General features: G+C 33.3%; 1 protein-coding gene across 4 annotated transcripts in view; it reads left to right on the top strand.

The window, feature by feature from the left end:
• Positions 1-22,565, top strand: part of LOC145254471 (neurocalcin homolog) — a 537,803-nt gene that overhangs the window by 399,487 nt on the left and 115,751 nt on the right. The gene's annotated exons all lie outside the window — the stretch shown is intronic.

Here is a 22,565-nt window from a genome sequence, read left to right as displayed (position 1 = left end):
TCACTGCTGATGCTATTCTCTATCTATATAAGAGCCAGGTACGCCCAAGGATGGAATACTGTTGCCACATCTGGGCAGGAGCTGCTAGAAAGGACTTGGCCTGCCTTGATAGAGTTCAAAATAGACTTCGTAGCCTCGTAGGAGATGTCCTTTTCTCTTCCTTGCAACCTCTATCTCACAGAAGAAATGTTGCGAGTTTGTCTCTGATGTATCGTTATTTTCATGGAAAGTGTTCGACTGAGCTTCAATCTATGGTACCCCCTCGCCAAACTTTCACAAGAAACACTTGTCTAGCTGTAAACACTATCAATAATTCCCCCCACTCTTTATCTGTGCCTAAACCTAAACGTAGATTCCATGAACAAAGCTTTTTTCTTAGAACTGCACGCCGGTGGAATTGTCTTCCGTTTTCCTGCTTTCCAGCTGACTACAATATGGTTGTGTTCAAGTCTAACGTAAATAAGTTCTTGATGAGCCGTTCCATATAAGTTATCAAATTTACCAAATTTTCATTACTAATGATTACTATATTGTCCAATTTCTACTGTACACTATTTAACCCTTATCCTTGAGTGGCCTCTTGGCCTTGATAATGTGGTGATGCCTATGTAAAAAAAAAAAAAAAGTCTGGAATCTGTACAGAATTTAATCCACAAGTTTACAAACATCCGTGGTGTAAGAGAAAAATATTAGGTAAAATTAGGCTCCAAGTGACACTCTGTTAGAGGTTGAAGGTTCAATTCTCAATGCAGGAGATACTAAGAATAAAATTGCAAATTACGTAAGAGTTTTATCCTGTCATGGCTCATAGAATGACGGCATGCTACCTTCGTGGATTAAATAAAGGGCAGAGTTTGAAATCCCATACAGATTTCAAAGTTCAGTAGAATGTTTCCTGAATTTGACAAGATAGATCGGAAGAAAATTTGATGTTCTATCATCCAATATGTTGTGAGAATAACATCCAAGATAAGAACGATAGTCTGAATAATAAAAGTAATACAGATTATCGATCCTCATCTCAAAAATTCAGAAAGAAAGATTTGGTTTGGGTATTTTTCATTTTGAAGTAAATCTTTTTTTTTTTTTTTTCAAATTCAATGAATTTGCTCTGACTCTAACCCTGCATATAAACGCAAGCAACAATTGTGTGTTCAGTAGGTTTCTTGAGGTACCAGCTAAAGTAAACGAACTGTCTCAGTTGGTCGCTGTTTAATTTGTGACAACTCGTGATTTTGTTATGAAGTGAATCTGGTTTGAGCTGGAACGCCATTTGATTTCTGACGATGGTACTTTGTCTTCCACTCATAAATATTTTTCCCAAGGACTTCCTCTAATTCATAAGTTTGCCTCCTGCGTTTTTACTCTTAATATTTCCGGTTATGCATTGTGCAAAAGCGGATGCTTCTAGTAGCTTCTTTATCAATTAACAAATCAAACATTTAAAAAAGAAAAATTTCATTTGCTTCAAATAATAAATCTTTCAATAAGAATAAATTCATTCAATTTTAACGATGGATTGAAATTCAAAAGAGAATATCTTCAACTGCAATTTCTAATCCTTGAAATTTTAAGTCAACTAAATCAAATCTTGTGAATGTGTATTACTTCCAATTTTATCCACTTATTTTTCCTACAATAATATAACATTTACTGTAGACATCATGTAATTTAAAATACCTATATAAATTTAAAATGGTTTTTGATAAAAGCAATATTTATAAGTCAATAAATTAAAAAACTAATATCACATGAAGCACAAGATTGTTTTTAATAATAAATTTATAAACTTTGTGAATTTAATACTCATTAATTTCGATTTATCAAATCTAGCACTATAACCTATAAAACTTCGGTTCATGAATCACGGATTAATGGTTGAATTTGTTTTCTTGAATTAAGTCCTTGACTTTCTCCGTTGTTTTATTACTTCAAATTAAAAATTATAATTAATGAAAATCTGCCGTCCTTTTCTTTGTGTTTAGTCATAGCCATTGGTTTAACTTATTTGTACAAACAAATTCGTTTAAGGAGTGTAAATTTTCTGAATTTGCAAATTCAATATGATAATTAACGAGGATTTTTTTTTTTTTTTTTGTAATTTTCGTCAAAAAATAGCATTTTTTTTTTTAAATCAAACATTATTGGTTTTTCATTGAGGATTTTCCTGATTTAAAATAGTATCTTTTTTTTATTTATTTATTTATTTTCATTTTATTCTCTATATATCAAATTATAGTTTTGAAAACAAACATTTTATTGAACATTTCTCCATTCGTTTTAGAAATACAATATATAGAATTGTATATCTAAAAGTCAGAAATGCATTATTGCAGATGTTTTTAAATCCGAGTTGCTTTTGAATCCGAGTTGCTTTTGAATCCGAGTTGACTTTGAATCCGAGTTGCCTTTGAATCCGAGTTGCCTTTGAATCCGAGTTGCCTTTGAATCCGAGTTGACTTTATTTTTTGGATTTAGGATAACATTTTTTATTGTTTGAGTGCAATCAAATTGACACTTACCGATATAAAGGACTCCAAAAAGTTGATATAAAAATTTTGGCTTAAATAAGGCAAATCATTTATGTACGGACAGCTAATCAGAACCCAAGAATAGATTTGCACATTAAAGCATAATGGAACATCCCACTCTTCTTATAAACCAACTTTCCTGGCTTCTGTCTCAGTTTTGTAGTAAATCTCAAGTGATCAGACAATCGAGTACTGATTAGTAAATTGAATAGTTCAAACATGAAAAAAAAAATACTTGATATGACTCATAAATATGGATATAATTTAAACTATTTAAAATAATTTTTTTTATAGTTTTGAAAACCTCTGTATATATAACTATCGCACATCCCAATTACTAATTTTCTTTTATCCTTTACGTCATCTAGAAAGGGAGAAAAAAACAAAACTCATCCAATATGCATAGATGATTTAATAGATACCGTAACATGTAAAAGGGGGTGGGGGGTATTTGATACGTTAAATATCTGCACAAGTAACCTTTCTCAAGGTATGTAACGATCTCTTCTCCCATCATAAAATTGGAGACTAGAAAATATGTGAGCCATTAGAAAGAGACAGCCAATCTTGAAGGAAAACTTTGAAATAACATAAAAATATAGTGTCTACAAGAGAGCAGAATTGGATATATGTCGCATTCAGGAATCACTCGCTAAGTTGGTGTCAAAATATCCTTAGTTTATCTATGGATGCCATCGACAATGCCAAAAAGGAGATGATATAAAAAAAGGAAAAACTAAGGACCTCTACATTGTGAATGCATACCTGGCTCTGGTAGGCCAGACATACTCTCTGAAAGCTGTTTGCTTACAGAAAATACAAAAAATTTGATTTTAATAACGCTCAGATAATGGAAAATGTGTTCACATAGAATTTATTTGAATTCTTTTTCAAATGAAAGCATTTTTATCTTACATTTTGTCACAAATAAAATTTCTCGTTTATCATGCTGCTGCTGCTACTACTACTACTTAAAAAGTAGCTAGTGTAAAAAGGCAGGTAATTTTCTGAATCGTTAGAAACATGGCAAAGGAAGTTATGAGAGTAGAAATATAATAAAGCCGTTTTTTAATAATGCAAAATATTATCTCTCTTTCCGGTATGGAGCATTTATAACTCTTAAACACCTCAATACTATCACGTTATGGTAAAAACGTTAAATTTTTAACCGATGTTCAAAACTTGAAATTTAGTTTTCATAAATGTAAAGGTCTTTAAGTAGAGAATTGTCTATAAGTCTAACGTTTTTGTAGATATGTGTATGTATATATGCAAACATATGAATGTATGTTTTATATATATATATATATATATATATATATATATATAATATATATATATATATGATGTTTGCAAATTAGTGTTAGTGTTACCATTGCTTGACTAATTTTTCAAATAATAACCGTGCATATTTTATTTATTTATCTTTTTTAAAATGGATTCGACTCTCAAAGAGATTGCTACCCTGATTAAAAAAAATAGACAGTCGACATCAATTGAATATGCAGGTGTTATAGCGGATGTTTCCCCCCTAGATGCCTGCCTTTACAAAGACTTAATGGGACGTCTCTGTTTTTGTTGTGCTCTCTTGGCACCAAAATGAGAATTCCTAATATGTTGCATTGTAAATTGGCCGATCATAAGTAACCTAATGGGAAAGCTACGTGTTTCAAATTCAAGGTTTAAATGGTTAAACGTTTATTTGATGTTGATCTGTGATTATATTAAAGTAAAAAGAAACTTGTAGGGCAGATTGATACATCTGTAACATCGGACAAAAAATATATTTAAAAACTTGTATACTGGATGACTTGGACATTTTTGAAACTGCAACAAAATGTGTCTTAAAATAATTTTATCACATTTAATAGCATGAGAAATTTTCCCAGAATTCAGCATTGTACAAAAACAAAAAACGAAAAACAAAAAAAAAAAAAGCTATTCCTTCTGCCACTCCTTGTTCAGAAGTGAATTTTTAAAATAACATGATTTCAGAACTGATTACATTGAAAACAATTTTCAAAGCAATTTCTGTTTACTTTTTTATTTTATCCTTGGTTTTGTTAGATATTTCACTTAACTATGAATTATTTAATCTTTATCTCATTTCAGATATAGTTATGACAATGAAACTACGCAGAATTTTCCAGATTTCATTCTCCATATGGACTCATCCGGTTTAAATGCATTTTAGTTTGATGTGGCCCTATGGGAATGAAACTAAAAAAATTCTGTACAGCTTCATTAATATAAATGTATTTAATAACTTACTACCTAGCTTTACTCATATATTGAGCACTGTTGAAGTAAATAATGAAAACTAATGCATGAAATGTAGTATCTCCTTATAACAGTTAATATATAAAGGGTCAGTTTTTAATTTATAGGAAAATTGTTTCTCTGAAAGGGAAACTCTGGAAATAACGATACCTTTTCCTTTTAAAATTCCATAGGTTTCATTTTAAAATTCCATATAGATTACCGGGTTCAATAAAATGAACCTGAAGAAGGTTGGAGGTTACATCGGGTGAAACATAGATGAGAATAGTAATCAGAATTATACAACTCTTATGAATCTCGTATACTTCGTGTGATTAGAGTAAATTATCTTTCATATTCTTGTAATGAACAATCCTTTAAGAGTTGTTTATTATGCGAGGTGTTTTTTGAAACATCAAAGTTTACCTGGTTTCATTTCAAAAATATATCTTGTTCAATGAACAAAATAATTCTTGCTTTGTTTTTATATATAATCATTGCAATTAAAAGGTTGCTCATTACTTGTGTTTAAACAACGTTATTTTATTTTCCATTACAACAAACAATAGAAGTGGCATATGCGAACCATGATCTTCTTGTACTGTGGAGTTCTGTTGGTAATACTAAATCACTTTTACTAATACCTTTGGAATATATATAGGTGGCCTGGTAAGGCCACAGGGGAGACAACCAACAAGCTGGTCTGCAGGACACCATATACACAAATGTAGGCAAATTTGTGCATAGTTTATTGGTTGTTGTTTACAAGTTGTCATAAAATTTTAACCATAGAATAGTATTATAATCTTGAAAAAGCCTGCAAATTTCCATGTAGTAGTTTCGTCTCCTAGGACAAAAGATATGAGCATTTCAATATTCAATTTGGCTACCAGTGTGTGTGTATGTGTGTGTATGTGTATATATATATATATATATATATACACACACACACACACACCACCTTTTTTTGACAGTTTTATAAGTTCCAAATCTGAGCGACTATTGATGAGAATTTAGCAAATGAAGGCTCGTTAGAAAGGTAATGACCTGAATTGTGATGTTGGCTATGTGACATTTGGTCTTAAAATCCCCATTAATCATCATCAGATCATCCCTCATCCAGAATCTATTTTTGGCACTTTTTTTACAGCCATAAAATGTTTAAATCATAATCATTTGTTTTCCTAGTTTTGTATATGAATTACAAAATATCTGATATTTCCCCAAACGTCTGGTTTTGATGGAGGGGGGACTAAAACTTGCTGCTATGGTTTCAAGTGATCTGAAATAAAAGCAAGGGGAGACTTGATTTCAAATATTTCTCATATGTTATAACTCCCATCTTTGGTTTTCATACATAAAGTAAATTTCATAGTGTATATGGATTATTTGATACTGGAGATATTCATAATCATACCCTATTTCTAAAAGAGGAGAGATATAACATATGAGAAATATTTGGAATCAAGTCTCCCCTTGCTGTTATTTCAGATCATTGGAAACCATAGCAGCAAGTTTTAGTCTCCCCTCCATCAAGGCCAAAGTTTTGGGGGAAATATATGTATATGAATGACGTTGTCTCTGTGTGAGGAACGATCTCCACTAAACTTCTGTCAATTTTTAGTCTACAGACTTGAAACTCGGTATATAGGGGATTTGAACTTGTGAAACAAATTCAATTAGGTCTTTAACGGGTAAAAATAACTGCTAATGTGTCAAAATTGAAAAATAATTGGAACTTGGCAAGCTTAAGCGGAATAAATATGTTGCCTGTCAGCATGTGCAAATATACATTTATAGATTAAGCAACGTTAGTTTTTAACTTTTTATGTGCATATGGACGTGATTCAAAGCATAACAAATAAGGCTGAAGAGCTATATGTTTTGGTTTCAATTCTAACTGATGGCACCGAAGTTAGTTTTCCTTTTTTTTTTTTTTTCCTTTTGAAATCACTACTATATATTAGGTACAATATAATAATAAAGAATTTGCTCTGTAATATATACGGAATTTGCATAAATTAAAATATATTTAAACATTTTACGACCGGGCGACGCATTTGTGTGGGTGTGTGTGTGTGTGTGTATATATATATATATATATATATATATATATATATATATATATATATATATATATATATATGATTAGTTTTTTTTTGGAAAAAGAATTCCAGCAGAGTGCTCAATTAAAAGGAAAATCCAAATTGTAAGAGCGTATTTATATTTTGTTTTTTCGAAATTAGATCTTAAATTTAAATAATTCAAAGTTTAAAATTAGGTATTACATCATCCGATAAAAAAGGGGGGGGGGATTTAACAAAATGAGATTTAAACGTGAATTCGCGAGGTATATATACTTCACACTTCCGGTTATAAGATAGACGAATATTGGCTGAAGAGAGCTTGATAAGGATGCCTTAAACGGGCCTTATTATCGGGCTTGAAACCAATGGTACTAATGATCTGTCTCAACTAACAACTTTCTGTACACAAAATATAAATATATATATATATATATATATATATATATATATATATATATATATGTATATATATATATATATATATGTAATGTTTTTGTTTTTGCGATAATTTTGAATGAATTCAATTATTTATGAAAGTGCAATTTTACCTAAATGCGAGTTGGGAATAATTTTCACTTTAACCAACTTGGTATCCCAATTTGGTGCTCCCCACATGGGGAGCGGCATATATATTATTTTAAAAATATAATTATCCACTGACACGTGTTTCGTCGTCCACGATTCATCAGAGTGGCTCATTACCATGGGGTCCCAATTTCGAATCTCGCTTAGATTCAGTCACTCTGATGAGTCGTAGACGACGAAACACGTGTCAGTGGATAATTATATTTTAAAAATAATATATATTGTGCGTGTGTGTGTGTGTGTGTGTGTGTGTGTGTGTGCATGCATGTATGTACTCTCAAGCTGTGGTTGTGATCTGATTATTTCAGTGTTGTTTCCAAACGTTCTGAACTTCTTGGAAAATTGTGTCTCCTTTACTTCACGTCTTCACACAAGCACTCTTTCATGGGAATTCCATTATCTCTTGAGGCTGAAATAAACACTACAGCATTAAAATAACAATGTATTTTAGATTTACAATGGATTACAGTGAAGAGAGGAGTTCAGTTTTAATTTTCTTTTCATATCGATTGCTTAATACAAAATGCACCTTTTTTTTTTTATTTCTTTTGTAAAAAAAAAAAAAAAAAAAAATGAAAATATTGACTAGTTTTCAAATAAAAAATGTTTTTTTTATTTATGTATTTATTCTGATTGTAAATATGAAAACAATTTCTCTGTAATGTTGCCATCAGAATTCCAAGAACTATGTTCCCTTGCGGATGGCGTATTTATGTCTGGCGCAATACACTTCCATCTTGTGCACTGATTATAATCAGGGTTTTTTTTTTTTTTTTTTTTTTCAATTTTGAAGCTTGAAGGCTACTGTTGTGTCTGTGATTGTTTTCTGCAATCCCTCATCTGTTTCTCTCTTTAACCGTGGCTACCGAGTGCCGTGCTTTAACACTTAGAATTTTAGCAGTTCTAAAAATAGAATTTGGCATCTGCACAATGAAATTCAGGAATCTTAAAACTGAAAATATTTTATATACCATATTTTAGAGGAATATAAATACACTCACAAACACTTTAGATGAATACAGACATCTCTGTAAGAAACTGCCCATTAGATAGTTTGGCATACTTATGTTTGAAGTATCATTTTTTGCCACTAAGTGCACAAGTTTAATGTTTGTTTGTTCATTATTTTTCTCTAACGAGTCACCACTTATCAAGGCACAAAGGCCACTTGAGGACAAGTGCTAATGGTTTGTGTCAAGTGGATAGTTAAATGAATGCCTTGAAATTAATATTTTTCAATCAATTATCAAAAAATCCCGAGAGAAAAAAATGATAAAGATCTACTTGTTTAAGATATTGACTCCTCCTTTTTTTTTACGTTTGTAAATATTTGACCATTAGACAAAAGTTTTACAGTAATTTAAAAATCTCTAATTAAATTTTTGAAAATCTCTAATTAAATTTGTAATCTCTAATTAAATTTTTAAAAGATTGGGAATTTAGAACAGAACTGATAATTTTATTGTAATCGAGAAAAATTTTGAAATCATCCAATTGCTTTATTACTGACATGGCAGTAAAACGAATGAACGCGTATCCAAGGCAATGACAGAAACACTAGAGGAAAACCTCTGGTCTGTAGTGGAATGGGGACAAAAATGGATGGTCACATTCAATGCTGCTAAGACTAGGCTTCTTTCTTTCTTTCTTTCTTTCTTTCTTTCTTTTAATAACTACAAGAAAACTTTTCAACCACTAATAACCATAACTAATGATACATTACCTGAAAGTAGCTCGTTCAAATTCCTTGGCTTAACGTTCGCGGGACACATGAATTGGAACAGATACATTGAGTGCATTGCCAAGGCTGCTGCAAAGAAGGTGGGCCCTCTCTACCGTGCTAGAAAGCTACTTACACCTGAGAATATTCTGTACTTTTTCAAGGCCACCATTCGCCCATTTATGGAGTATTGTTGCCACGTTTGGGCTGGTGCATCTGCTACTAGTCTCTCACTCTGAGTTCAAAAGAAAGTCGCCAATCTAATAGGTCCCGCACTATCAGCTAGGCTTTAACCGCTGTCCCATCAACAAAATGTTGCGTCTCTCTGCCTGTTTTACAATTACTTTAATGGTAGATGCTCTGACGAATTACAAGCCCTAATACCATCTCAACATAAAAAGACCCCGAAAAACCTGACAAGCAGCAAAATTCCACCCCTAATTAAGTTTCTTCCTGAGAAGTGCTAGACTTTGGAATTCCCTTCCAGGTTCCTGTTTCCCTGACTGTACTAACATGCAAAAGTTCAAGTGTAATGTAAACAGACATCTTGCTGCTCAGCTCCCCACATAGTACCTCTACAAATTATGCCCCAGATAGTAGCCCCCTACATCAAAGTGGCACAATGACTTATTTGGGGTGAAAATGCAATAAAATAAAATGCTTCTTAATTACGTACTTACTTGAAAATGGTTGACACCACAAAATGACCTGATCATTTTTTTTTTTTTACAAGAGAGTAAGCACTTGCTTGAAGTCCACTTATAGAAAAGGGTTAATGAGTGTATTATCATCATTGAGACAACAGCGTAGTGATTGTTAGTGATGGAAATTGGCAATAATTGGATTAAGAGGACGGCTCAGCAAGAATTTATTTACATTAGACTTGAAGACAACCATCTTATAGTCAGCTGGAGTACAAGCCAGCAGAACAGTTCCATAGGTGGGCAGTTTTAGGAAATAAGCTTTATTCATGGAATTGCGTTTGGATTTAGGCAAAGATAGTGGAGGAAATTGTTAGTGATTGTAGCTAGATGAGTGTTTTTGGTGAAAGTTTGGAAGGGGGACGTGAAAATAATGATAAAGCGGAAACTAGCTCATAATGTCTCTTCTGTGGGAAAAGTGGTCGCAGGCAGGAGAAAAGGATATCATCTAAGTATCACCTGCTTACCTACTAATATCACCTATCTATCAAAGCAGGATAGGATGCTCTGTGTAGCTCCTGCCCAAATGTGGTATCAGTACTCCATTTTAGGACGTATTTTGCTCTTATACAGGTAGAGGATTGCATCAAGAGTGAGATACCTTCTGGAGTAGTAGAATGATGCAATTATTTTTCCAGCAACCTTGGCAACAGACTTGATGTAAATCTTCCATTTCAAGTCAGGGGTGAAGATCAATTCCAGAAGCTTGTCAAAAAAGGGAGCTTCTTTGAGAGGAACGCCATTCATATCAATTTGAGATCAAAGTATTTATGTTGAAAGATAGGAACTTGGTTTTGGATGCATTAAAATTAACCAGCCATCTTTTGTCCCATTGCATCACATGACTCGGAGCTCTCGGTTGTTGTTGGCCTTTGAAATGGTGTCATAGATAGCAGTGCTGTCTGCGTATATGGCAATGAATGAACTTAGAATGTGATATGGAAGATTATTGATGAAGATAAGGATAAGAATTGGGCTGAAGATGGATCTTTGAGGCATGCTAGCATTGATGCTTTGAGTTTTGAACTTCTGCCCGTCAACAACTATTTGTATAAACTTATCAGAGAGAAAAGATTTGATGGTTGAGAAGACATTTCTAGATATAGCTAGAAATCTTGAGGTAATCCTTCATGCTAAACCTATCAAATGGACCAGTTGCTTTGCAGGGATCGAGGTTCTTGGTGAGTATAGCAACATCACGAACAGATATGTGGATCTCACTCAGATTATTTTGTCTTGAGAGAAAATTCAGGAGGTAGGTGGCTCTACTCACATCGGGTTGAGTTTGTTGCAAAGTTCTTGGTTTTGTCAGATACTGGCGAAATCACTTCAGGCCTGTTGATGATGGTCAGAATAGAGAACTTGCATCTGTTCAGGACCTTGTTTGTTATTTACCAAAACTCGTGGGAATGAAGCCTGTTTTTCTACTTTGGACTTGCGTTTTCTATAATCATTTTGCAGAGATTCTGGCGATTTTAGTTTCAAAACATTTTTCATGTTTAAAGCAATTGAAATAGTGGTTTCTATGTGCAGGGGTGGCAAAACATTTAGGCCTGTACCAAGGCTGGCTGTTCTGTTCTGTTCCTGTTGAAATTTCTTGAAGGATATGTAGCTGTCTATACTGATGGTTAACCAATCGGTTAAGTTAGATGCTATAGTGGACCCATTCTTCTAAAGACAAAGCATATGGGTAGTTCTTACTTGTCTAAACAGGATCAAAGTTTAGAAATTATATATGAAATACTGACCCAATAGGTCACAAGTGGTCTAGTAAGTAGTTAAAGATCTGTTTTAATGAGATCTTAATTGTTTAAAAAACGCATATGCAAATTTGTCTTTTGTTCTTGAGAAACTAATGTAATACATTAAACTTTTTGAATGAAGTCTGTCATTGGTTTTGTAGGATTAGTTGGTAATCTCCAAAAATACCGTTAGGGCTTACAACATGGCCGCCAGAAGTATTATTTTTTAAAAACAATGTTTACAAAATGTCTACGAACGTGCGTAGACATTTTGTAAACATTGTTTTTAAAAAATAATACTTCTATTATGTTTTAAACGACTGTAATAGTTTATTTTGGAAGTATATTTCATAAAGAAAATTGACAACCCACTTTAAAAACAGAAATTACGAGTTATATTTTATTCGCAGTTTTTTGTTGGGGGTGTCAAAAATTCCGCCTAAAATTCTGATACACCTACCGGATCACGTGACTCTTCTGGCGGCCATGTTATAAGCCCTAACGGTATTTTTGGAGATTACCGATTAGTTTTGTTCATTTTAGCAATCGATATTGCGAATTGAGGTATTTTATCTTAATAAATCAGTTTCAGTTCTGAATCTATAGAAACTATCTTTTTAAGAAGAATTAGAAACACAGAATTTGTGGCTGTTTTTGTAAGTGAACATGAGCACTGGTGGTTATTGTCGAAATATTTTCTAATGAATTAGACTTTTGTATATAATAAAGTGTTTGTTATAAGCTTAGAAACTACTGACTAGATTTCAACTAAACGTACCATGTTGTAACAGTATGGCAGCTGTGTGCAAAGTGACGTCACCATAACAAAAAAGAAAAAGACTATAATAAGAATGTGTGCATTAACCGACGTGGACGTTCCAGAGGTCAGAGAGAAGGAGCATGATCATGTCTTATTTGGCCAAAGTACCTAGAAATGAATGTTGTTGTTACAAAAAGAAAAAAAAATCAGGAGTACAGTTATTACTTGTCCTATGTTCCTTGAAATGTATTCTGCTGCAACGTCTTGGGTCCCCAGTGTCTACATGTTAACACGTGTGTAAACGTAACAATGTGATCTATAACACAAAGAGTATGTATAGTTGAATTAGCTGAGACCTAAAGGTCATCTTCATGATTTTTTTAACCCCACCCAAAAGAATCGCCACTTATCAAGGCCCAGAGCCCACTCGAGGATAAGGGTTAAGGAGTGTACAGTGGTCAAAAGGACAATATAGTAATCGTTAGAAGTGTAAATTTGATAAATTAGATTACTTAAGGGGAACGCCTCATTATGTTCAGTTAAACATTTGTTTTACATGCTGATATCTATTGGATTCTTTTTTTTTTAATTTCAAAGCTAACCTATCTCTGACCTGGTCTTCATTTATCATCTTCTCCTTATCACTATTTGTTTTCTTTGGCGTTCCCCTGTCATTGTTCTACGTCTACTAGTTTGACCAATTTTGGAAATCATTTCCTTCATGGAGGCAACAAAAATTATAGGTTGGACGCTCTTTCTGATGCCAAACCCTACAACCAGTGTTTTTATCAAGAAACTATTACTCACTAAGCGCTTCACATACCCATAAAAAATAGTCAAAGATTTCATTTTTTGTAAAAGTGAAATTCCAATCAAAGAGTATCATAAAATAAAATGCTCAGTGACCCTAGATGCACAAAATAGGGCGAGAATTAGTTTTGGTTGTGCTTGCAAAATGTTTTTTGTTTTGTTTTGTTTTTTTTTTCTTTTCTAAATAACTTAATGATAGATTTATTTAAAAAAAAAAAACCTTCAAAAAAAGAAATATAAGATTTTTTTTTAAAATTGGCTCAAATTTTCAAGTTTAAAGTTGGGCAATATCTCGTTTCTTAGCTAATTCCGAATTAGTTTAAATTAGATTTTTCAAGATACACTCTGACCCTTAATAATAGCATACTGAATCGGTTTTTAGGTTTGCAAAAATATTTTTATATCACTCTCATATGGGAAAAAAAATGTGAGGGGGGGGCAGATAAAAAATAATAAATAAATAAAGTAAAAAACAAACCCCAGAATGCATTTCTCGATTTTAGCTATAGTTTTATAATAACGATTCTTTCAAAATCCTATTTAAAACTATAATCATCGTAGTTAAAAAAATAAAAATAAAATAAAAAATCGAAGGTATTTATAAAATTTAAAGACGTTCATTCGATTTTATTGCAAAATTGATTTTCACTTAATATTCCTTCATTGAACTATCTTTCCAAAAAGGTAAATATTTTTTTACAAGACATTCAAAGAAAATACGAAAGTAGGGATGACAATGCAAAAAAAAAAAAAAAAATCCTGACCAATGCCGAGTAGTTACAGCTACATTATGACAACAATGTTGAATATTACTTAAAAAGGTCAACAGTTCATTCATGTTCAGATTTAAAACTCAAGATTGCAAGGTATATTTGTTTTTATTTATGTTCGTTTATTATTGACTAACCTGGGTGTCCGGCTTTGCGTGTGTGTTGAGCAAAAAAAAAATTTTAAGTTGTAGGTAGGCAGGCAGGCTTGAACCCATACAGCGAAGGAGGAAAAGAAGGTGAAAAAAACCTGACATCTTTGCCGTTGTGTTCATCGCCAAACCAGAAGTGACAAAGGTTTAAATTAAGGCTAGTCAATCAAAAAAGGGGGATGACTTTCGAAAATATCGGCGAAAAAAGTGACCCCCTCCTTGTAAAAAAGTGCTCAGGTGAGGGTGAAGGAATTTTCGATATTTGTCGTCTGAAGGGTCGAGCTTCAAAACAATACCGATTTCATGAAAATTTGCCACCTATTTTGAAAGTTTTAAGCAGAGATGCATACATTTAAACAGACAGGTGAGATTTATATTATAGATATCATATTTCAATCTCGTTCTTTTATTTGCCTTCAACTATTATTTATGCTCTGTTCAAACTTTTCTTAATTAAATGAACTAAAATATTTTAGTATATATTTTTTTTCAATTTTCATCTACCGCCCACAAATATGATTTTCATCTATTTTAAACTTCTGATTTCAATTTTTAAATCTTTTTATCAAAATATCCAATCATGAGAAGGGTTTTTAATTTTTTTTTTTTTTTTTTTTTTTCTTTTAATTAAACTTTCTATGTAGCAGTTTAAATCAAGGATTTTTCTCCCTTGGGCCCCCAAATCAGCAGAAATCAGACCATTCCTGTAATGACCTGTTTCCTGTTGATTGTGATGTAATGCTGATTCTGTGCCGTTCTAGGAGGTCCACCCTCCAAGGCTTTGCCTTCTCTCTGAGAGACGGTCTACCAGGGAATGCCGACAAGGCTGTATAGATATCTTTTGCAGGAGCAGAGTTCTCCTCTGGGGCGCTGATTTTTTAAATTCCACTTTCCGGGCCCCAATAGCATATTTCTCACGGTGTGAGAGAACTAAATACCCAACAGAATCTCTTTATTGTAGCACTAGAAGGTAAAAAATTGAACATAAACCACACCTTCCTTCAGAATCCGCACTTTCTCTTAGGTTGTGACGATCTCGCACATATCTGTCAAAACTTTTACAATGTCAGCAACATAAAAGAACTACTGGTATCTGAAAAAATAAATCCTAACACAATATTAACATATTTGAAAACAGTAACCTATACAAGATAATATAACTCTGATCCAATCTAACTTGACTCTGTTTTTACCCCCAAAAAATCCGACATTATCTAACAAATAATCCAAAAGACTGATTTGATGCAATGAATGAGCCGTAATTCCTAACTTACACGATCTGATTTAACAAAAAAAAAAAAAAAAAAAGAATTTGGCATTAAATAACCAAATAGGTTGATATTCTGTAAAACAATCAACCAAACTTGAACATTGTGTATCCGAAGGCTTTGACATAATTGTATATCTACTTTAAGAGCTCAGGATGGGAAGCTCTAATTAATTATTTTTGTTGTATCTCCAAAGAACAGGGTTTGGTGTGCTTAACAAGTTAAACTGATGCAATGTTTATGCCTCTCAAAATCCACGCCATGTGAATTCATAACAGTAGAAGTACAGTGTATCCTTAAATAGGATTTGGCTTTTAATATGCGACGTGTATTTTTTGCATTCTTTTAAGTAACAGAATTGGCAGCAAATGCTGGTCATGCAGAAACTGAGAACGACACGCATTCAAAATATGCTGATCTTTTCAACAGATTTGTTTGCTAACCAATCGCCATGGAATGATAGTTTTTGCCATGTGCAACTTCTTTGATCTGTTAATGATGTGCCACACCTGGTAAATTTACTTACCTTTATGAACGCCTCTCCATTGCCACTATTTGTGGAAATACCGCAAACCTGCCCTCCACTTGCCATCTAATGAAACTTCTTGATACTTGCATATTGGTTCGGAAAATGGACGTTTTATTAACTACTAGCAGATGTATCCGGCGTTGTCCAATATAAAATGTAACATTAAATTTATTTAAAAAAATAAATGAAATAATATTAAAAAAATAACAGAAAGAAAACGAGACATGTGCATGCGAGTATTGTTTTTTCTAAACAGTTCACTGCTTGTAAGTAAAAAAAAAAAAAAAATAATACTCGAGCTGAGATCGAAACCAAAACCTAAAGAGAGTGAGTCAAGTACGATGACCATTAGGCCAGCTTGCCACGACTTTAAAAGTTTTCAAACCTATTTATTCTTAACATAAGGAAGGTGTCATGTAAACGATTCGTGTATGCACGGTCGTGAAACAGTTGACAAGCAGATAAAAATCCGATGAACCCCTAGTACCAATTTTTCAATTTTTACCCCTTAGCAGTCCTTTATTTCTGGATGAAAACCGATTAAAAAGTTTTCCACATGTCTGAATACCCTATATATCAAATTTCAAGTTTGTAGATTAAACATTCGTAGAGTATATAGGTTGAAAGTTGTCCTCACACATATACGCATCCTTACTTTTATAGATATATAGATTTGTTAATTAAAAGAAATGCAAATTTCTTCTAAATGTCTTAATATACTAGTTTTTAATTTTACCTATAAAAGACGGTAATTAGCGAAAATAAAACGTTGTGTATCTTCTACTATAGTGTACAAACATGCAGCTGGTTGTTCCCGAAAAATATAAGCAGAAGTTGGATTCTTAAATTTTTTCTGAATTGATGTAAATCATTGAAATCATTTTTCAAATTGGAAAGCATTATTGGAAGAGATTTACTTGTGTTGAAAATATGTCCACAAATGTAGATGTGTGTGTATGGGGGGGGGGGGTAAGTAATAATCCTGTTAAAAAAATCAGAAAAAACCAAAACAAAAAAAAAATCAGAAAAAAAAAAAACATGCAACGTTATGTGTGTAGGGGTAAGGGATGAGAAAAAGCCCCGGTGTTTAGAGGTGTAAAAGAAAAAAAGTTTTGGTCGGAAGGTGGGCTTGAACCTGAAGCCTCGAGGCTAAGGCGGGCAAAAAAAGCTCTACACATTACGCGTACGCCAAAGAGACAAACAACTAAGTAGTGACAAAATGAAACGTTAAAAAAAACAGCACGTTAAACTAACATAAACGTTTTCTAGGTCAAACATGACGTCATGGTTGCAGTAGTCGTGGAAAAGGCAAAATGAAGGATTTTTTGCTACACCCTCCCTGTACAAAACTGATGATTTTAGGGTGAAGGAATTAATGTTTTTGGCCAATTTTTCGATATTTGTCGGGCGAAGGTTCGAGCTTTAAAATGATACCTATGTGGCCAAAATCTGTGACCCGTGTTGAAAGTTCTTGCGAGACATACAAACACACAGAGGCGACGGATTTTCACGAGATTGGTATCATTTTGAAGCCCGACATCTTGGACGACAAATATCGAAAAATTGGCCAAAAACATTAATTCCTTCACCCTAAACTAGACCCTTTTCTACAAGGAGGGGTGCTGAAAAAACCGTTCCTTCATTTTCTCTCCTCCAGCTACTACGACAATGATGTCATGTTTGACCTAGAAAACATTGACGTTAGTTTAAACCACCTGCAAGTGTTTTTAATGGTTTAATTTTATCTGTTCTTAATTGTATGTCTCTTTGGCGTAGAGGTAACGTGTTAGGCTTTTTTTTTTCGCCTTAGCCTCGATGCTTTGGGTTCGAGCCTAGCTTCCTACCTAAACTTTTTTTCCTCTTTTACACCTTTTTTTTTCTTTTTTGCTTTGTTTTGGTTTTTCCAATTTTTTTTAACATCATGTTTTTTTTTGTTTTTTTTTTATATTAAAACAGGGTAACCCTCCTACATACGCACATCCAAGCACCCGGGCAACACTGAGTACCCCCGCTAGTCTATATATATATAAAAGCAAATGTGTGTTTGTATGTCTTTGTATTGCGAGACGTACAAACACACATACATATATACATCCACACATTTTCACTTTTTTATTTATAGAAGATGAAATTTTTGCTCAGTGAAATAAGTTAATGAATTTAGAGTAATCTCCCCTTGCCATATCAGCGATATTTTAAGGCATGTTGAAAAGAAATCTGAAAGCTAAGAATGTTATTTTATAAAATGGTAACATAGTTATGAAAACATTTTTAAGTAAAAATGCATATATGCACTATATATTATTATACTGAAGTTGGGTTAATCAGTGTTTGTTTCCCTAAAGTCTTTTTCCTTTGTATTTTAATCATACAAAATACATGGTAAAATAATTCTTATTTTAAAGGGATGAGTAATACTTGCAGTATATTCCATTTTAATTGTTCTAATTAGCAGGAATTTGAAAAAATATCAAGTAATCCATCTTTTACTAAATTTCTAACTATCGCATTCACTCTCTCTCTCTCACTGTATGTCGTTTGCATCCCCCCTCCCAAACTCTAAATTTCTACAATCTCTCTCTCTCGCCTTTTCTCTGTTTATTAACAGTCAAAGGTACAGAAAGAGACTAATTTGGATTTTGTCTCCATTTTTAATTTAATTAGCTTTGCAAGCTCACCATTTGAGTTAAACAATCTAACTCTAGCTCAATGGGTGACCCAACGAATCACATTTTTTCTAATATGTGTGTGTGTGTGTGTGTGTGTGTGTGTGTGTGTGTGAATAAAATGTTAAAGCTCTAGTACATTTAAATCATTTATTAGTGGTATTTCCCCCAACATTTCCTCTATAGTCATGTTTACAAGTTTTGTATTGAAAGATGAATTTGAGATAACATTTAGTATTTTTAAAGCATTTCTCTCTGTATGGTCTATTACAAAAGTGTTCACAAGAATAAATGATCTGAAAACTCCATTTATCAACTACAAAATCTTGTGCCAATAATGTAGAAGCACCCACTTTTTAATCTGTTTCCCTTATAATAAATATACTTATGTCTTTTTTGTGGGGAGAGGGGGTTAATTCATATTAACACTTTCATATTAAATAACTAAGCGTTTATTGGCTACCATCTTTAGCCTAACAAATAACTGGTTTCAATATTGAATGGAGTTAACAATTTGATGTTGCTTATGGAAAATGGTGAGATACTATAACGTTTATTAAGGTAACAATTTTGCGTGAGCATGATGTATTTTTTTTGCATTACAGCAGATATACATTTTGTGCTTTATCTTCTCGGCCATCAAGTCTTTTCCAATCTATATATATCTATAAAAGTGAACGTGTCTGTCTGTCTGTCTGTGTGTCTGTCTGTCTGTGTACATTTCCCTACGCAATAACTCTGTCAATTTTTAGTCTATAGACTCGAAATTTGAAATACCGGGTACTGAGATTTGAGAAAATCGATGTGACGGGTGTCAGCCAGAAATTTGGCTGTTAAGGGGTCAAATTTCAACGATTTGACCTTTAAGAACTCTATCAAACTCCTCCGACAATTTTGGGTCTAGACACTTGAAATTTTAGATATAGGTTCCTTGAACATGGATCTAACTTAATAAAGTGATTTGAACCCAAAACAATAAATTATAAGGGGTCATAATAGGGGTCAAAGTTTTAAAAAATTAACCATTTTTTTTGTTTTTTTGCTTTTCTTGCACAGTATACACCTCCAAACACCCGAGCAAGGGGTCAAAGTTCAACGATTTGACCTTTGAGAATTCTACCAAACTCCTCCGCCAATTGTGGGTCTAAACACTTGAAATTTTAGCTATAGGTTCCTTGGACATGGATATAACTTAATAACTTGATTTGAGTCCAAAACAATAAATGTTAAGGGGACATAATAGGGGTCAAAGTTTAAAAAAATTGACCGCTTTTTCTTTTTCTTTTTTTTTTCTCAACATACACCTCCAAACACCCGGGCAACGCCGGGCTGAAATGCTAGTAGATCTATAAAAGTGGTTTCTGATGAGCAGAAGTCAGAAGCACATAGTATCAACACTCACATACATCAATGGTCCTCAACTCTTTCTGATTTTTGATTTCAAATCAAATTCTGAGATCATGTGTTGACATGTATGCAGACGACACAACTCTCTATGGCAGTACTTCAAGAAATTGGTGCTCGAGATATGATTTTTTTTGTTCTCTCTTCCAATCTGGAGCATCTGCTGCAGGGGGAGGAGGAGCTCGTTATTTTTAACATCTCTAAATCCAAACTTCCCTCCTTTCATCACCAATACTCAAATCCTTGTTTTCCTCTGTCAAAATGGTTTTCTTGAAGAATGCCCTTGTTTTAAGTTCCTAAGAATGATTTTGACTCCAGATCTAAAATGAAAGATGTATGTTCAGTCTGTTGCTAAGGTTACTAGAATAATAGTTGGATCATTCTACCGCTCCAGAAAGTACTGGACGCCTGACCTTCTTCCTGTATAAGAGTCGGATAAATCTTAATATGGAGTACTGCTGCTAGTGTGGGGAGGTGTGCTCAGAGTACAAAATCGACTTAACAATCTAGTGGGTGAAGATCTCTTCTTTACTGTACAGTCCTTTCTTCACAGAAGAGACGTTGCTAATTTTTCTCTACTCGATCATTATTTTAATGGAAGGTGCTCATTTCTTATCGTAAGATATTCACATCAAGAACTCTCCTTTCAACTACAACTACAAAGAACTTTTCTTCCTCCATTTGCCTAATATCATACAATATTTTTCTGAACAGTTTTTTTCCAAGAAGTTCGCATCTGTAACACAGTACCATTTTTTTCATAAGAAATTGCTTGAAACAATGCGTAAAGCCACTTGAGCTAACAAGGATGGAAGATCATTATCGCAAAGATAGGTGCTTATTGATCTTGGTCTGAAAAAGACCAAGGCTGTAGTTAGAAGGAAAACAGTGAGCAGGAAGTGAGTTCCACAACCTTGCAATCTTTGCAAAGAAGCTACTGGAATGACGTTTTTTTTTTTTTTTTGCAGACTACAACATAGTCATCTCCAAAATCCAGTAACAACAAGTGTCACAAACTGTTCTCATAAGTAATCAAATTTTGTTAATTCTTTTTTCAATCCTCTCATCATATTTTTCTTCGTTAAATTTAGAATTCATCCATCTCATTAAAATTTACAAGTGAATTTTGGCTTTGATGAGTAAAAATTAGGTCTTTAGTTATTAAATAATTTTATGCCTTTAAAACTTCAAATATATCCTATTTTTATGAAATTTAAATTATATATCTGAACTTTTCTGGGGAAGACAATGGAATTGGTCCTCACTATCTGTTACCCTCTATGTTCCGAATATCTACGTGCCCCAACCTCTGAACGACCCATGTGGACAGAACTGCCTTAAAATTTTAAATACGCACATCCCATTTTAACGAAATTTAAACCATATATATAAGATACCAATATCAGAAAGTTTTCAAACATTTCGGCTTCTTTGATGGGTGGAACTATAGAAGGAACAGTAAAAATAGAAAGAAAAAGTATATATTAATGATCTTCATTAAATTCCGAGAAACGTTGGGCTTTCTTGTTAGTGTTTATGCATATATTTACACACACCTCAAGTGTCTAAGGTCTCTCTCTGTCCAGGGGTTAGCCAGAACAATCTGGCATGAGGTTATTTTCCTTAAAAGTAAACCCTGACTAAATATTCAATATCACGCAGTATTCAGTTCAAATAAGATCTCCTCTGTATGGCTAACCCATACTAACTTTTACGAGGAATGGGGCACTTCTCCCAGTGATGTTACCACAAGTAGCAACACGAAGCTGGACACTCCACCAGACTAGATGAATTCTTGCTCTGGAATCCAGTAAGACAGAGATCAAAAAGAAAGGTATGCTATAACATATTAAAATGGTCAATTGGGGAGAGAGAAAAATGTTCTCGACTTTTATAATAACTTTGTGTTTTAGAAATAAAGAACTTTAATGGAACATTCAAATATCTATGTATCTCATATTTAGAGTTCAAGTGTTAGCCCCTAGTGGAGAGCTCCTTGGTTTCTGAGAACTTTGACTGAAGGGATAATCATCCACAGGAGGAATTGTTTTGCTGTACAACTTTTCAGTATGGCTAAAAACAGAAAAGTGCTTAAAGCTGAAATTGAAATTCAGTTGCCTTTTCGATACTCAATTCTAACTATTAGACCATCAACAACTAGCCACGAGAACGTGAGATCTTAACATTCATGAAAACATGATCAACAACCAAAAAGTGCTCCATTCGGTTTTTTATGAAAAGTTTGCATACTTTACGATGACAATTTAGACTATTAAAACTAATTTTATTTTATTTAGCAGAGGTAGATATCAGCTTTTATTATGAGCAGAACAAATTTCATCATCATCCCCCCCCCCAAAAAAAATCCCCAGCGGCTCTTAAAAGCACTTTATCTTATGTACTGCAGAATTGAATATAATCCGTTTTGCGGTTACCTTTTTTAGTGTCGGATATTGTTGCCATCCTTTCTTTGTAAGCCCCCCCCCTCCTCGCTCTCCTTTGCTAAATCGCTTAGTCGTTAAGAAATTACCCACACTCACCTCGTGGTTTTCATGGATACAGCAGTTGCTAAGAGTGTTATTGC

The sequence above is a fragment of the Euprymna scolopes genome, chromosome 3 (genome assembly GCF_053919585.1).
Source record: "Euprymna scolopes isolate OS-2025 chromosome 3, ASM5391958v1, whole genome shotgun sequence".
In the NCBI taxonomy this organism is placed as follows: Eukaryota; Metazoa; Mollusca; class Cephalopoda; order Sepiida; family Sepiolidae; genus Euprymna; species Euprymna scolopes.
The sequence above is the reverse complement of the archived record's forward strand: the minus strand, read 5'-3'. Positions and strand labels throughout refer to the sequence as shown.